The sequence below is a fragment of the Tiliqua scincoides genome, chromosome 1 (assembly GCF_035046505.1).
Source record: "Tiliqua scincoides isolate rTilSci1 chromosome 1, rTilSci1.hap2, whole genome shotgun sequence".
Classification (NCBI taxonomy): Eukaryota; Metazoa; Chordata; class Lepidosauria; order Squamata; family Scincidae; genus Tiliqua; species Tiliqua scincoides.
Genome location: NC_089821.1, coordinates 177,608,235 through 177,622,353, shown reverse-complemented (window position 1 = coordinate 177,622,353; position 14,119 = coordinate 177,608,235).

Below are 14,119 nucleotides of genomic sequence, written 5' to 3'. Positions count from 1 at the left end.
GGCTTCTATACATCGAAGTTCGCTGCTTTCCCTTCTGGGTGGCTGCCAGCCAACGTAAATAATCTTAAAGTTATCTTTCCCTCCTTCCAACTTCTTGATTGCAATTCTTTTATAGCCTTTTAATGAACTGACTACTCATGGTTTAAAACCTTTGTTCGCTCTCATGTTGTATCTAGTGGGCTGTGGGGGGGGAGTCACCAGCTATCCGAATCTCTCCAAGATGGTGACTGGGATGTGATGTGATCCAACATAGAGCAAAATCGGGATATCTCTGAAACTGCTGTCTCTAGAGATAGTCCCAATTCACGCTCTCAGCCTTTGTTCCTTCTTCTTGGCAACGAAGAGTCCCTCATTACTGAGGTCCTCTGGAAAACACATCTATTTAGCAGTTTCCCCGGGAGTCCTCCCAGGTTCCCTGCTACTGCACTCCACCTCCCAGGACCCTCTATATTCTCTTTGTAGTGAAGAGTCACATGAAATGTGAAACTCTTGCAAATATCTTCAGTTTGATTTTCCCAGAGTCACTTCACAATACGCTCAGCCTCTTATCTTAAATTAGGAAAAATGGATGGAGGACAGTTGTAGCATCATTGTGGTTTAAGCCTTTATCTAAGTGAGTCAACACTGCTTGGTATTCAGAAGGCACCTGCATTCTTGGCCTGATGTTCACTTTGAGTGTGTCTATATAAGATATTTGATTCTGCACATCATCACACATAAGAAGGCTTAGAAATGGTAGATGTGATGGTATGTCTGAATCATGTGTTCGGAAAAATGCTATAATAACAATATATATTTATATACTGCCTTTCTGGCCATTGGATTCCTCCTTTGGCTTTATTCAAGGCAAATTATATGGGCAGGCTTTCTCTAAACCCTCGAAGGGTTAACAATGAAGTTCCATCTTCTGGATAGCTTCTGGTGATCTTGATTAGGTGACTTTCAGACCTTCAGATGATATCTTTGGGCATAGTGGCAGCTCTACCCTCTAGACCAGACTTCCTGCCAATAATGGGGGAGAACCAGTCACCTGTGAGATACCAGTTACTCTGCCATTTGATACAAAAATACTATTACATGGTCAACATTTTATTTCTCTTTATTCTGTTTAATTCCAAATGTGCAGGAAACATGCATTTAAACATTTGTACTGTGTGCTAGGTGGCTGTCTGGAGAGCAAAGGCCAGACCAGCAACATGATTCTTAAAAGGGACTGATGACAAGAGGCCAGAGATCTGAAGGCTTCACATTTCATTTAAACCATATAACCCCCCCGCCCCATTAATCCAAGTAATCCATAGAGACTTCACGCTTTTCTCTGTTTCCTTTCAATGCTGATTTATACAGATGCACCACTGCCCCATGTTTTCCCCTGTGGGGTGCATGCTACTTGTGTTTTAAAAAGGGCTACCAGTAACAATACAGCACTTCCCGCCTTAATGTGGAAATGAAATGCAGTATGTAAATAGGGGGTGGGGAGGGAAATCACAATATTCAGTGAAGTGCGAAAGCAGAGCTGCAAAGCCATTTTCATGAATAAATGAGTCTGCACACCTGCCTGGCACTAAGGGACGACTGTGTGAAACCAACCGACATTGAAAATGGGCAATGCCAGGCAGATAGGCAGTGCTGTGGAGTTTCCTTTTCCTGTGTTCTCAGACCCTTATCAACAGGATCAGGATTGGGATACTTTACAAACCTGACACCTTCCCAAATATCATGCTACACAGGAACAAGCAAATAGCATTACCTCAGTGTTAACAGTGAAATTTCCAAACAGCAACTAAAATGGTGCATCAACGCTTACTGTCTATTTTCAATTGATATTTAATGCCTCATGGGAAGAATTTAACTGAGCATTCAAACTAAACTTTGCTGAGCATCTAATTTCTGATGATATATTTCTATCTAGCAGTCTCTGCCAGATGCCCTGAAGTGGAACTGAAAGGCTATTCTTTAGCTGACAAGTGGTTTTTTTTCTCTTTGAAATTATTATTACAAAACAGGCCAAATCTTCATTTTAGTCCATTTTTGTATGGACAGTTGAAATAAATTGCCAAACATTTGAGAGTTGGGGCCAGGTTCTGTACTGAGAGAAATAACTCACAATGTATCTCACTAAGACAGAATTATTCTTTCAGCCCTAACCAATACCTTCAGAAAATCACCGCTAGTATATACTGTAGGTAGGGAATTCAGCCAACTTGCTCTGCTTGCCATGTATACTGGATAAAACGTAGGCTGGGCTTGTTTCTGCTGGTGCAGCCTTATTGAAAATTATGAGCTTGGATCTAGACAACAGATTAAACTCCAGACTGAAGGAACATTTCTGATTCGCCATGGGTAAGTGTCTGTATAGTAAATTTAAAAAGAAAAGAAAAATGTGGGCTTCCTGCCTCACAGGAATTCTGGGAAAGACTACAGCTACAGTAGCCTCCATCTAGAGACCTCTGTATGCTTCGTTGATTGAACAGGAAACATAATTCATTTCAGTGCAGAAAGGGGAAACTGATATATTCACTTTGATCTCTTTCATTTATTAAAATGAACAGAGACTCCTTTTAGGCTGAGGAGTTCTGAATGAGAAGCATCATTCCTATATCTGTAAGAAATTGCTTTCCACAAGGACATGAAGGGCACTGTTGTCTTCGATGGCTCCACATCAGACCCCTTTGACATCCAAAGCGGAGTGAAACAGGGCTGTGTTCTTGCACCAACCTTGTTTGCGATTTTCTTCGCTGTCCTGCTGAAGCATACCTTTGGAACTGCAACAGAAGGCATCTATCTCTGGACCAGATCAGACGGAAAGTTCTTCAACCTCTCCAGACTGAGAGCAAAGTCCAAAGTCCAGCTGAAATGTCTGCGTGACTTCCTCTTTGCCGACGATGCAGCTGTCACTAACCACTCTGTCAAAGATCTCCAGCAGCTCATGGATCGTTTTAGCAAGGCCTGACAAGATTTTGGACTGACAATCAGCCTGAAGAAAACACAGGCCGTGGTTCAGGATGTGGACTCACCTCCCTGCATTACAATCTCTGCGCATGAACTGGAGGTTGCCCACGACTTTGTGTACCTTGGCTCAACAATCTCTGACACTCTTTGTCTTGATACCGAGCTAAACAAACGCATCGGTAAAGCAGCTACCACGTTTTCCAGACTCACAAAGAGAGTCTGGTCCAACAAGAAGCTGACGGAACATACTACGATCCAGGTCTACAGAGCTTGCGTCCTGAGTACACTTTTGTACTGCAGCGAGTCATGGACTCTTCACTCACAACAGGAGAGGAAACTGAACGCTTTCCACATGTGCTGCCTCTGACGCATTCTCAGCATCACCTGGCAGGACAAAGTTCCAAACAACACAGTCCTGGAACGTGCTGGAATCCCTAGCATGTATGCACTGCTGCAACAGAGATGCCTGCGTTGGCTCGGTCACGTCATTAGAATGGATGATGGCCGGATCCCAAAGGATCTCCTCTATGGAGAACTCGTGCAAGGAAAGCATCCTACAGGTAGACCACAGCTGTGATACAAGGACATCTGCAAGAGGGATCTGAAGGCCTTAGGAGTGGACCTCAACAAGTGGGAAACCCTGGCCTCTGAGCGGCCCACTTGTGCAGCATGGCCTTTCCCAGTTTGAAGAGACACTTGGCTAACAGACTGAGGCAAAGAGGCAAAGAAGGAAGGCCCATTGCCAGGGAGACAGACCAGGGACAGACTGCACTTGCTCCCAGTGTGGAAGGGATTGTCACTCCTGAATTGGCCTTTTCAGCCACAATAGACGCTGTTCCAGAACCACCATTCAGAGCGTGATACCACAGTCTTTCGAGACTGAAGGTTGCCAACAAGAAATTGCTGGATTTGGGACTTCAGATACAGCCAACAAGTCATCAGTTTATTTCACTTTATTGTATATGGTTGAACTGTGGAAGGGCATGCAGTCCCCTCATACAGGTTCAGTGGCTACTACAGAACAATTTGAGTAGCACTACAATAAGTCTCTGTAGCCGCCAAATACTAACCCCTTGTCTTGGGCCTGATATACCCTTTTTGTCCTGACAGTTTTAACCCAGCAAAAGAGTTGATGTAGATCTGACTATGCCCATAAGGACCATTGAATGGTCAAAGAGGTAAGTACATTTTTTCTTTACTTACTTCTCCTGGCTGGCCTGGCCACCAGCCAGCCCACAGGATGCAGCAGCCAGTGCATCAGCGGTCCTGCACTATGCAGGCCAGCGGAGAATAGTATTGGGCCATAAAAGAAAAAAACACTCAACATACCCAACATCTGAGGGGCAGCCCAGTTCTAACCAGCACCAGTGCAGTGGGGCCAATTGGCCCATGCTGAATCCTGTGCTGATTAGGAGCAGGCTGGAGGTCTACTTGGGGTAATTTGTGCCCTTACCGTGGGAAAAGCCTGAACTTGCCCAATGGAGCAACTTGAATCTGTTCACACCCAAGAAGCCTATGTCAGGAGAAAAGTCTCAGGAAACTACCATCACACTCAAAATCAGATTCCATCAGAAAACTGCAGAAAATTAAGATTAAAAACGCACATGTACATTTATTTTCAGCAATCCAACATCAGCTTCAGATGCCTGCCGTTTGTCTTGCTAGAACAGCATGAGTTCATCCTGAAATGCAGAATATCTGCAAACTTTGGATAGAAACTAGGAGGGAAAGTCATATTTAAGGGTCTTCTTTCACCAGTTTGCCCTAGAGAAGAGAGGTCTGGTTGTACAAGCTGTTTAGTAGTATAACCCTGGATGCAATCCTTCTAATGATTCAGTGGAAGGGATTTTTAATCAGAGATCAATCAAATCTCTGGTTGATCAGTTGACTGAATAGAACCAATTTAAAATCAATTTAAGCTTGGACGCTGATTTTAAAGTGATAGTAGAGGCAGCAAGCACAAAATTAAGTGTACTTTTCTTTTGTTTCCCCTGAAACAAAGATAGTCAAATAAGTAACTCCGACTTAGTAACTGCTATGGCCTTATCAACAGTTACCAGTGTGCTGAAGTCTTCAACATCCCCTAACATACTGCAGTACTTGCACAATTAATTAGCAGGAGAGGTTGCTACTGGCACTCAAATCCAGGATCCTCCATTATAAAAGCAAGGGCTGTGTCATTGATCTACAGGGAGTTCTCTATTAGCTTTGGCAGCAGGCTCTCTATTATCCTTAACCCAGATTTTGCAAAAATCCATTCCTTCTTGCACTTTGCAGTGACAAAACCCTCAATACTGAAAAGGGGGTCTGTCATATACTTAAAGAGACATCACTAGCAGTAAATGGCTGCAGAGAACACAGAAGCTTGCCGAGTATATTCTCTTTCATTTAATACCAGTGTTAAAACAGAATTCTTAAGCCTCCCCATAGAGTCCTTGCCGGATAGACCAACCCTATCACAACTCCCCCTGATGATTCTGATGTGCCACTGCATTCTGCAGGGGGAGGTGGGCAGTCCTAGAAGTCACCTCCAGGAAAGGGAACATCCAGGGGTAAGCCTCCAGTCCCAGTGATTCAGTTGGTGAAAATCCAAGTGGCCCCAGGAAGGCAGATCCTCAGGTCACTTGCGCCAGCCCAGGAGGATCGCAAACATGCCGTAAAGCATGTTTGTGCCTCTGAGGGAGTAAGCTGTGGCAGTGCACAGGGGTGGGCTAGCCCACAGAGGCCACATCCAACCTCCATGGCAACAGTAGCAGGCTGAGCTCGGCTGGCACAGGGGTCTGGGAGGGCATGGGGAAGGCAGGAAGTGGGCGTTCCTGGGGGCAGGCGGAAAGTGGGAGTTGGGGCCAGGACCCGGCAGTTATGCTGGATCCTAGCCCCGTTCCCGTGCAGCTCTGGGCTGCTCCATTCTGCTCAGATATGTGCCACCTCATCAGGTGGTGCAGATCCAAGTAGACTCATTGAGTTTGCTGCTGCTTTACCTGGGGTAAGGGGAAAAGTTTCCCCTTGCTTCGGGCTGAGCCGCATTCAGCCCCAGCCTTTCACTGGATTCAGCGCAGGCCTCCTGGCCTGCCCGTTCCAGTGCAAGTTAGGATTGTGTTGTGAGGCTGGGAAGGTGGATAGGATACTGGTGGTGCCACTGCTGCCAATCCCAGTGGTATTCCTGGAGGGGGGCAAAACGCTACGTTTTTCAGGCACAGCAATGCCTGTGTAAAGCACACCCTCCCCCTTGCTTTCAGAGCCAGTCACGGCTGCAAAAGTGCAGAGCTCATACTGTGCTCTGGGTGGCAATTGTCCAGTGCTGAGCTCAGTGCTGACTGGGGCTTGGGCTGACACCGGTGCTCTTTCCTCTTTGGGTGTCACGGATGTGCCTCATGGCACGTTTGCAACACCCATGCTGGCACTGGAGCTCAGTGCTGGCACCGGCCCATGATGGGACTTCCTCCATTGCTCTAGTCTAGCCACAAAAATTTAGGAAGAGGAGCAGTGGGGCTCCTTGCCTGGCTTGAGAAGATTCACATTTCTAAAAAGAGCAAGAACAGTCTGGTTGGAGAATGGTGTGGGGAAGGGAGGCTGTAGCCAAGTCACAGGCTTACACAAGAGAACACAGAGTGGAACTGAGAAAATGAATTTTTTTTAAAAAAGATACCAGGTCTTACAAGCAATTAAGGATGGAAGGAAAAGAGGAAGCAAGTTAGGAACAAGTTAATTTTGCTCTATAATGACTTAAAGCCTGTTTGTAGCCAGGGCACTAATTAAATTGAGGTGAAAATGACGCCTGGCTTCTCATTGTCTGTCACTACTTCTATGGGTAGGTATTTTGTGTCTAAAATGAAATTGTTCATACTGGTAATAAAATTACAAAATTTGAGAATAGTCCCTTCTCCCTGGCCAGCTGATGGAGCATCAACATACAAGGAGGGCATGACAGGTTGCTGGAAACTGTGAGCCTTTCCTAAAAAATGTGAATTGTATCCTTCATCTAATGTTACCTTGCAGCAAAATCCTATGCATGGTTCAGTGGGACTTACTTCCTGCATCAGATTGCAGTCTTAATCATTTTCCTTGGTTTGGTTTATACCTTGTGAAGATGACCTAGGTATCTTTCAGGTGACACACAACAACAAAATGTAAGTGTACAGTACCACTATAAAATTTTATAAAAAATTTACTTCCAACTCCACCATGAGGGAATTCTTCTTCTCTCTCTTTAACTGAAAATATCAGCCTAGATGCTAGTTTTGTGATGCTACAGTCAAGCTTGGCAAACTGGAGGATGCTTTGGTACTGCTGTGCAAAGTCTTTGGCCCCAGAAGGAAGGTGGGAGAGATGACTGGAGACTCTTCTATGATTAACAGTGGAGTGAGGGGGTAACATAATGTTGGGGATGTGTTCAGAGGGCTGTAGCCCCACTATGAAAAACGTGCCAAAGTTTGAAATCCTATCCCACTTGCAGCAAACCATTCCCTCTCATGGATACAGTGGTGTAGCTATGGGGGGGTGCAAAGCACTAAGTTTTGCGCAGAGCCCCACTGTCTGCAAGCTGCCCCTCCCCTTTCACTTCAGAGCCTCCCACCACCAGGAATGGCTCCAAAAGGGAGAGGCTGCTTGCATACTGTGGTGAGGCTCCCTGAAAAACTTAGTATTTTGCACCCCCTATAGCTACACTACTGCATGGATGCAGGTGGTCAGTCTGCAATTTGATTTTTAATTTTGGCTCTAAAATATGTGATTAGGGTAGATTCCCCCTTCAAAATGAATAGGAGTTGGAGCCTCTTTGGGCCAGAAAACTTCCTAGCACAGCTGCAATTTTAATGCCTTGTCTGGTAGAAATTGTAATGAGCCATCCTGGGTCCTGTCTGGTGTTTTCTTGTGTTCATGGAAGAGGACTTAGCTGTGAGGGTAGAGAAATTGCATGAGGTTCAGCATGGAAAGGCTGAGCCCTGAACAATGAGCTTGTTATATGGGCTGTCTGGTTGTCAAAATATAGGAGGTGATGCTGCTGCTCAGATATAGTGAGTGGCTTTCTTGTCTGACTATATAAGATACTTGAAACATTCTGTAGCAAGGGTCACCGCAGTTGGTGTAGCAATTACAAGCTTGTAATTATGAGGGGTTGGGGAAGCCTAGTGACACAGGCGAATGCAGAGTGAAATGGAGGAAATAATTAAAGAGCACATAGTCCTTGTGAGTATACTTGTGGAGTTAGAGGCTTTTCGCTTTCAGGGTGAGTGGGGGAAGAGGCAAATTGAGAAAAAGCTGAGGCCAAACCTGGGGAATGTCTTAGGCTTTTAAAAATGTGTGTTAAGTGTTCATTGAAGTCAATAGCCTACTGTATCATTAATAGCATTGCGATTCAGAACAGAAGAACAAAGGTGAAGGAACCCAAGTTGTTCTGATCAAGAATTGAAGGCTGCAGTCCTGTCTACACCAATGCTTCTCTGGTCCCTACTGCTGCAGTTCTCTAGTATCAAGAAAAAAAACATGCACTGCCATGACCTCAACCTCCTGCTCACTGCACAGCCCTGGCAGAACAAGGATGATCATGCAGTGGCACCAGCAAGAACCAACTGAGGTCTTGTTAGCAGGTAGGTGGTCAGCAGAGGCAGCAGGAGAGCCCTCGGTGCAAGCAGGATGCCCCCACCACCATCAATAAGCTACTGCCAGATCAGCACCTTGTAGTGGAGGAAGATGGCCTCTACCAGGCAGCAACGGCAATTATGCTGCTACTGATTTGAGAGAAGCAGCGATGGTGGCAGAAGCAGGAGCAACAGCCAGGGCACCACCGAGGTGGGGATGGGAAGGGAAACATCCTCTCTTCTCCAGCAGTGGCAGCTGCTGCCCACCACTGGTCCTGAGAGGAGTAGTCATAGCAATGGCGAATGCTGTGTAGCAGCAGATGGTGGAGTTGTGTCAAGGCAGTGGCAAAAGTGTTGGATGGCTGCAGGACTCACCATGTGTTGTTGGTGAGGCTGACAGTAGGGAGGGGAGTTGCTGTCCAAAGACCACTTTATGGCTGGCAAGCAGAACTGCAGTCACTTGGATCAGACGGGTGAAAGTGATGTCAATAAACTTCATTGAAGGCAGGTGGTTTAAATAAATTGGGGGAGACTCTTCCTTATAGACTTTCTGCTAAAATCTCATTACAAGAAGCCCTGTGGATATCAAGCACCTTAGCACTGTCTTTCCAAGTGAACAAGCATGGTAGTTAAGGTGCGGGCAATACAAGTGAGTCAATGAGGAAGAGGGAGCAGGTGGTGTGTAAGTTGTATCATGCTAATCATAATGGAAACAGACTAATAACTGAGAGGATTACTCTGGAGGAAAAGAAGGGGGTGATGAGTCCTGGGAAGACTTGGATCATTTATGACTTTTTGTTGTTGGCAACCTTCAGTCTCGGAAGACTATGGTATCGTGCTCTGGATGGTGGTTCTGGAACAGCGTCTAGTGTGGCTGAAAAGGCCAATTCGGGAGTGACAATCCCTTCCACACTGGGAGCAAGTATAGTGTGTCCCTGGTCTGTCTTCCCTGCTATGGGCCTTCCTTCTTTGCCTCTTTGCCTCAGACTGTTGGCCAAGTGTCTCTTCAAACTGGGAAAGGCCATGCTGCACAGCCTGCCTCCAAGCGGGCCGCTCAGAGGCCAGGGTTTCCCACCTGTTGAGGTCCACACCTAAGGCCTTCAGATCCCTCTTGCAGATGTCCTTGTATCACAGCTGTGGTCTACCTGTAGGATGCTTTCCTTGCACGAGTTCTCCATAGAGGAGATCCTTTGGGATCCGGCCATCATCCATTCTCACGACGTGACCGAACCAACGCAGGCATCTCTGTTGCAGCAGTGCATACATGCTAGGGATTCCAGCTCGTTCCAGGACTCTGTTGTTTGGAACTTTGTCCTGCCAGGTGATGCCGAGGATGCGTCGGAAGCAGCGCATGTGGAATGCGTTCAGTTTCCTCTCCTGTTGTGAGCGAAGAGTCCATGACTCACTGCAGTACAGAAGTGTACTCAGGACGCAAGCTCTATAGACCTGGATCTTGGTATGTTCCGTCAGCTTCTTGTTGGACCAGACTCTCTTTGTGAGTCTGGAAAACGTGGTAGCTGCTTTACTGATGCGTTTGTTTAGCTCGGTATCGAGAGAAAGAGTGTCGGAGATCGTTGAGCCAAGGTACACAAAGTCATGGACAACCTCCAGTTCATGTGCAGAGATTGTAATGCAGGGAGGTGAGTCCACATCCTGAACCATGACCTGTGTTTTCTTAAGGCTGATCGTCAGTCCAAAATCTTGTCAGGCCTTGTTAAAACGATCCATGAGCTGCTGGAGATCTTTGGCAGAGTGGGTAGTGACAGCTGCATCGTCAGCAAAGAGGAAGTCACGCAGACATTTCAGCTGAACTTTGGACTTTGCTTTCAGTCTGTAGAGGTTGAAGAGCTTTCCGTCTGATCTGGTCCGGAGATAGATGCCTTCTGCTGCAGTCCCAAAGGCATGCTTCAGCAGGACAGCGAAGAAAATCCCAAACAAGGTTGGTGCAAGAACACAGCCCTGCTTCACTCCGCTTCGGATGTCAAAGGGGTCTGATGTGGAGCCATCGAAGACAACAGTGCCTTTCATGTCCTTGTGGAAATATCTGATGATGCTGAGGAGCCTGGGTGGACATCCAATCTTGGGGAGAATCTTGAAGAGGCCGTCCCTGCTGACCAGGTCGAAAGCCTTCATGAGATCTATGAAGGCTATAAAGAGTGGCTGTTGTTGTTCCCTGCATTTCTCCTGCAGTTGTCTAAGGGAGAATACCATATCAGTGGTGGACCTGTTGGCTCGGAATCCGCACTGCGATTCTGGATAGACGCTCTCTGCAAGTACCTGGAGCCTCTTTAGTGCAACTCGGGCAAACAGCTTTCCTACTACGCTAAGGAGAGAGATGCCGCGGTAGTTGTTGCAGTCACCCCTGTCGCCTTTGTTCTTGTACAGCGTGATGATGTTTGCATCCCTCATGTCTTGAGGTACTCCACCTTCTCTCTAGCAAAGACAGAGGATTTCATGCAGCTCAGTGACGATGATCTCTTTGCAGCACTTTAGGACTTCAGCAGGATGCTGTCTTTTCCTGGTGCCTTGCCAAAGGCAAGGGAGTCCAGGGCCACGTGAAGTTCTTCTAGGGTTGGTTCACTGTCAAGCTCCTCCAGCACAGGCTGGCACTCAATGTTGTTCAGCGCTTCTTCGGTGACTACATTTTCTCTGGAATATAGCTCAGAGTAGTGCTGCACCCAGCGTTCCATCTGCTGCGCCCGATCCTGGATGACCTCGCCTGTGGCAGACTTCAGAGGGGCAATTTTCTTCTGTGTTGGACCTAGGGCCTGCTTGATACCATCATACATCCCCTTGATGTTGCCCGTGTCAGCTGCTATCTGTATCTGGGAACAGAGCTGGAGCCAGTAGTCATTAGCACATCTCCTGGCAGCCTGCTGGACTTTGCTGCGAGCAGCTCGGAGGACCTGCAGGTTGCACTCACTGGGACAGGCCTTGTATGCTGCTTGAGCTCTCCTCTTTTCCTCAATGACTGGTGTCAACTCCTCAGAGTGGGCTTCAAACCAGTCTGCCGTCTTGTTGGTCTTCTTGCCGAATAAGGACAAGGCGGTGTTGTAAACGGTATTCCTGAAATGTTCCCATCTGTTGGATGCGTTTGCATCGGCCGGGCCTGGAAGAGATTCCTCAAGTGCTCATGCAAATTCCTCCACTTTCCTCTGATCCCGGATCTTGCTGGTATCAATGCGAGGTCTTCCTTCCTTTTTTGTGTGATACAGTCGCTTTGCTTGCAGATTCACTCTGCTGCACACCAGGGAGTGGTCAGTGTCGCAGGCAGCATCTTGATAACTGCGTGTGATCTTGATGCTGGGAAGGCTGGAGCGTCTGGAGAGAATCAGGTCTAGCTGGTGCCAGTGCTTTGATCTTGGGTGTCTCCAAGAGACTCTATGTTGGGGCTTTGTGTTGAAGAACGTGTTGCTGACACAGAGACCGTGATGACAGCAAAACTCTAGCAGGCGTTGACCATTTTCATTCATCTTCTTTCATTCATTTATGACTTACTGTCAGGATTAGTGGCTACTCATGCATTTTATGGTGTGCAAATTAATTAAGCACTGGCATATGATAAAATAAGACTCTGTAATGATGAATTGCCAATGTACACAGAAAATAACAGACCTTTTTGATTTGGAAGTGGCTATAACATTAATTGTGTTCTGAATAATTGAAAAATGATATCGCATGCATCCTTTCTTAGATTTTTCTGCCTCTTATTTTGGAAAACAAACCAATAGTTTAAGTAGAAAAATAACCACTTTTTATAATAATAATCTTTTTTCTCCATAGTTCAGATATTTTTTTCTCCATAGTTGCCAGAATGAAAGCTCTCTCACTGTGCAGAGAGAATTGGACTGCAAATATATGGGTCCAAATCCCAGCTTAGCTCTGCACTCATGTCATTATCTTAGGATGCAGTCTTATGCACACTTACTGCGAGAGATCAAAAAGATTCTAAAGTGCTCTGCATGTTAATGCTTTTTTTAATTCAGCCTGACTCTCCATGCAGTGATACAGATGTGCCAGCGCGGTGCCTGCTGAATGCTGCCTGGAGGGTTGGCATCTGGAGGCTTCCTTGGGTAAGGGAACATTTGTTTCCTTGCCCCAGGATAAGCTTGTGCTGGGCCGCCAGGTCTACTTGGGTCTGTGCCAGCTCTAGAACTCATGCAGGTCTGCTTGGAGCCAGATCAGTGGATCAAGGACAGGAAGAGGGTTAAGATTCAATGGACACCTGCTGGCCCTGAACCTTCCTTTCTGGTACCAATCCACTCTCCTCCCCACTCTCACCAGTACCTCATTCTCCCCACCCCTTACTACCCTCCCATCCCCCTGAGCACACTTACTACAGCCAGCAGGTGTCCACTGTGTATGGTGTGCGAAAATGGTCACTTGCTGCTTGAGAAGTGGCTAGGACATGTGCTTCAATGTCTCGCCTTTCACAGCAGCCAGAAAGCACCAAACACTCCAGCTGCATTAGGCACCCATAGTATTGGGCTGTTATTTATTAACTTCATCAGCCAAAGGGCATAGGAAGCAAAAATATATGACAAAATATCTCAAACAAGATAAAAACAGAAAACATTATAATGATCATTGATGTTATCACAGGGGCATAATTACAGTAAACGGCTACAGGTCTGTTTCACTCACCATTAATTTTGGCTCTTTATACATTTTATATAACCAATTATTTTCACACCAAGAAGCTCTTAGCAAAACTACTGTAGTCAGCCAATTGTATCCCTGTATACTTTCTACTACACTATTATGGGAAGTTATTGCAGTTATAGAAATATGTTGTACTTGTAGAGGGGAAAAAAAACAGATTATTACTAATTAAGTTGTGGGTCATGTGTCTGTTTGGAAACCTTATGTCTATTCTTTAAGATCATACCCCTTTGCTGCATGATAGTTGTTGAATCTGTCACTGAATCACCTTTGAAGCTAGTCATTGAGTCTCTTTTATACTGTGAGGTAGTATTGTCAAGTACCTCTCTGCCTGCTCTTATGTACAGCTCTGCCTTCATTCAGTGTAGGAGCAGTGTGTGAACTGTTATTGAAAAGGCAAGCGATGTCAGGTTGGCATTCTTAATCGGAAGACATTGGTTTGATTCTGCTTAGTCCAGTTTAGACCTTGGGTCTCCAGCTCCAGCTCTCTTGTGTCGATGGCTTCAACCGAAAGCTGAGACATAAAGTGCAGCAAACAGAAAATACTGCTCTGTTGACCCAGCAAAGGCAGAAGAAGAAGCATGTAGAATTTATACCAGACCTAATCAACACAGACTTCATACCAGCTGCCAATTACAGCCCCCCTTTTTTTGCATGAAGTGATCTTTGAGGTCTAAGATCTCACATGATGTGTCATAGGATATAACCTAGCCTTAGGTATTAAGTTTTCTGTTTCTAGTCCCAGAGCCCCTGGCAGATGCAAAACTCCCAAATAATCTCAGATCAATCTCAGGAGTTAGTGGTCAGTTGTTCTCCCAGACTTCTCAAGAGGTATGGCCCTTCCAACAGATGCCCTCACATTGGTGGCATCCAAAGATTGAGGTTGCAGAATTATAATACATTTGGGAGGAGTGAATTTGCAAGCA